We start from the raw sequence: 4145 nt of genomic DNA on the forward strand, positions 1-4145 counted from the left end.
CAGCAGCAGTGGCAGTAGCAGTAGCAGTAGCAGCAGCAGTAGCAGTAGCAGCAGTGGCAGCAGTGACAGCAGCAGCAGCACTGAGCACAGGACATCAACAATACTTCAAGTAACCTTTCAGAGCATGCACCCTGGCCCAGCAGGCTGCTACTGACATCGTACTAGAGATCCCCTAGCTGCCAGACCACCCACACACTACCCCAGCTGAAAGCTGCCCCCTCTCTCCGACCACCCTGCACTCCTCCCCGCTAATAACCTCGTACAGGAGATCCCCTGCCAGACCACCCCAGCTGGAAGCTGCCCCCTCTCTCCGAGCACCCTGCACTCTTCCAGACCCTGGGCCCAGCAGACTAGTCCCCTAAACTGTCCTGGACCAGCAGCCCCCCCCCCCCCCCAGGCTAGCTTCCTGCCCCTGGACTGGCCCAGCAGCCCCCCCCCCCCATCCCCAGGCTAGCTTCCTGCCCCCTGGACACCCCCCCCCCTCCCTCCCCAGGCTAGCTTACTGTCCCCTGGACTGTCCTGCAGCCTTTGCTGCTCGCCCAGTATAGTATTCCACTCTAACCCTTCCAGACAGCCAGGAACCCCTTTTCCCGCCATTACCACATTATATATTTTGAACATGATTTTAGATCGAAGTAGTGGTTGCGACTTCGGCGATGATTTGTAAGAAAGGTTTGCTCGCCACACCGGAGCTCGCGCTATTCCGCCGACTTTACTTGACACTTGACTGACTCACGACTGCCATCCAGAGCACACGAGAAGTCCATCGAACCTTCGACTCGGCAAACCTGCAAGAAAGCACCACTCCCTGCTCAATACACAGTGTTTCGGGGAATTCACCCCTCATCAGTTGAGCTTGAGTAGGCTGAGGAAGATTGTGCCTGAAGAGCACCACTTATATAGTGCTCTCCAGGCACAAACATCACCAGGGATACAAACTTACAGAGACGCTCCGCTTCCAGCGCGACAAACACCTCGTGAACACCAGATAGCAGCGTGAGTCAGTGTCGCTCCTGGACGGTGAGACAGACGTCGAGGACCCTCGGTCATTCGCAACGCTGTCACCTCCAAACCAACTAGTCGCAAGCCCGCGCTGGGCACAACAGTACGAAGTAGTGGTTGCGACTTCGGCGATGATTTGTAAGAAAGGTTTGCTCGCCACACCGGAGCTCGCGCTATTCCGCCGACTTTACTTGACACTTGACGGACTCACGACTGCCATCCAGAGCACACGAGAAGTCCATCGAACCTTCGACTCGGCAAACCTGCAAGAAAGCACCACTCCCTGCTCAATACACAGTGTTTCGGGGAATTCACCCCTCATCAGTTGAGCTTGAGTAGGCTGAGGAAGATTGTGCCTGAAGAGCACCACTTATATAGTGCTCTCCAGGCACAAACATCACCAGGGATACAAACTTACAGAGACGCTCCGCTTCCAGCGCGACAAACACCTCGTGAACACCAGATAGCAGCGTCAGTCAGTGTCGCTCCTGGACGGTGAGACAGACGTCGAGGACCCTCGGTCATTCGCAACGCTGTCACCTCCAAACCAACTAGTCGCAAGCCCGAAGCCCGAAGCCGAAGTCGCAACCACTACTTCGTACTGTTGTGCCCAGCGCGGGCTTGCGACTAGTTGGTTTGGAGGTGACAGCGTTGCGAATGACCGAGGGTCCTCGACGTCTGTCTCACCGTCCAGGAGCGACACTGACTCACGCTGCTATCTGGTGTTCACGAGGTGTTTGTCGCGCTGGAAGCGGAGCGTCTCTGTAAGTTTGTATCCCTGGTGATGTTTGTGCCTGGAGAGCACTATATAAGTGGTGCTCTTCAGGCACAATCTTCCTCAGCCTACTCAAGCTCAACTGATGAGGGGTGAATTCCCCGAAACACTGTGTATTGAGCAGGGAGTGGTGCTTTCTTGCAGGTTTGCCGAGTCGAAGGTTCGATGGACTTCTCGTGTGCTCTGGATGGCAGTCGTGAGTCAGTCAAGTGTCAAGTAAAGTCGGCGGAATAGCGCGAGCTCCGGTGTGGCGAGCAAACCTTTCTTATGATTTTAGATGTCTAAAATGAAGAAATGTAAAACGAGAGTTTCTAAAATAAGTGAGTTTTGTGGAGGAGTATTAATTTTCTTGCTGGCACGTAGGGAGTAAAAAATAGGGAATAGGGTAGAACGACGGTGATGTTTTAGAACACCGAGCTAGCAAGAGTTCATTGTGACAAGGGATGATACATGTTAGCGTAGAGCAAGGGCTGGCAAAATAACTGAATCGTTTAAGGAAGAGTTCATTGTGACAAGGGAAGATATGTTAGCATAGAGAGCGAGGGCTGGCAAAATAACTGAATCGACTAAGGAATGGCGCTGCACAGACACAAGCATGAAACAATGCAGCTGCACAGACACAAGAGACGTGGTTGACGGCAATGCAGCGGTTGCGCAATGCAGGGCGAGATGTGTTCACACACTAGTGATGAGCAACAAGCCTGGGCAATTATGTGCAGGCAAAACATTCATAGCATATGACGTGGCGCCAGTAGTAGCCAGTAGTAGAAGAAGTATACCCACTCAGCATGTTACCAATGCAAGAGATCAGTGGGCGGTCATGGCCGACGGCATGAGGAGGAAGAGACAGGCTGTTGTTGCTCAGAGATTGCTTACGCGCCCTGTCAAGCCGAAGAAGACACTCGTGTCCACGAAAGTGCAGCGCATCATCGAGCACTACTCCGGCTCCGACCCGTCCACTTCCCTGGCTGACCTGCAGACAATCACCCTCATTGTCTTGGGCTTCTCCGCAATGTTGCGGTGGGACGAGCTGCACCGCCTGACTGAGGCCTATCGCCATCAGCTAATCCTGCGGCCTGGAGAAGGTGCGAAAATGCCTGGCCATCGTCGGACTTGACCCCAACTGGCCCAAGGAGTACTAATACGGCCTTCACAGTATGCGCTCTGGAGCTAGCCGCTTCTACTGCTGCCAGTGCTGGGACCGCTGACAGACTGATCAAGCGACATGGCGGTTGGAAGTCGGACTCCTCCAAGAATAGGTTGCATACTGGTACAGACTTATTAGTTTAGTCCCACAACCTGCGATAAAGCTGCATCTCATGTTTGGCATTAAGTGGTCTTTGTAAAAAAAAAAAAAAAAAAAAAAAAGATCAGCTGTAGCACCTACTCCACTTTTATGTTTATGTATCTATGTCATTCGGATCTTCCCAAGTAACTAAGTTACTTAGTTGTACATTGTACTGTTGAGATACCGAATTCAAATAAATAAATACCAATACAGTACTAGGTATATAGAGGAGTCGCTTCCCCAGCTCCTCCAGTTGTCTCAATCTCTAATCAGGCGCGTGCCCCGTATGGGTTCCTGGGTGCCCGGAACACCCCTTTTTTCACTAAAAATGCAGGATTTTGCTTCGTTTTTGAACATTTTTCCGGGGGGAGGCCCCCGCCCCCCCCCCCCTTGAAGGGCACCGGCGCACGCGCCTGCTATTGGCCTATGACTTTGCTTAGTACTATAAAAACAAAATAGCTGAGGCCGAACACGGCGTTAGCTTGTCTACATGTATACCATAACCATACTCGTACAGATATGCGCAACTATAGCTGAATTCGTATTGTACTCTGTCCGCTTTCTTCCACTGCTCTACCCCTACTATGCGTTGTCTAGCAGTCACACTTCTGGCCCTCCTAACCGCAATACAAATGTGCTGTTGTTTGGTGTGTGGCGAGTGTGGCTTATCGCTGTGCGAGAATGGTATCTTCGCGACGGCAGAGTGCAGCGACAGAGGCGAGAAGCATTTTCTCGTCACAGCGGTTTTTTCTTGTGTTTTTCTCACAAGTGAGCAGCCATCTGATCAATTTTTTACTGATAGTGGTATATTTTCCCATCTTCACATGTTCTCTAGTCCGCTGCGCATGAGCACGACTGGCCAGTCGTCTTGAGGTACCCGGCCCACCCTCGAGCGCCTCCCTCCCTGGTTTTTGTACTTGTCAGATTAGGCTCTCCAGCCACTTGGGGTTTTACACCTGGTTTTTCCCTAAAAAAATAATGCGTCCGTCGGCGGCGACCGTCGCCCGTCGGCGCGAGGGTTTTTTCCCCGGCTGGCTCGGCTCTGACGGTCCCAAGTGGTGCTTCTGGTTTTCGGTCATT

At 52.4% G+C, this 4145-nt stretch overlaps 1 protein-coding gene across 1 annotated transcript in view; it reads left to right on the plus strand.

The window, feature by feature from the left end:
* The window catches only part of LOC135826407 (uncharacterized), a 9931-nt gene extending 9240 nt beyond the window's left edge, over nt 1-691 (plus strand). Inside the window, exon 5 of the mRNA XM_065339024.1 lies at nt 1-691. This exon is cut by the window's left edge and continues 194 nt beyond it. The gene's annotated coding sequence lies outside the window, so the exon portion shown is untranslated.
* The last annotated feature ends 3454 nt before the right edge of the window (nt 692-4145 follow it).

This window comes from Sycon ciliatum, chromosome 10, assembly GCF_964019385.1.
Source record: "Sycon ciliatum chromosome 10, ocSycCili1.1, whole genome shotgun sequence".
NCBI lineage: Eukaryota > Metazoa > Porifera > Calcarea > Leucosolenida > Sycettidae > Sycon > Sycon ciliatum.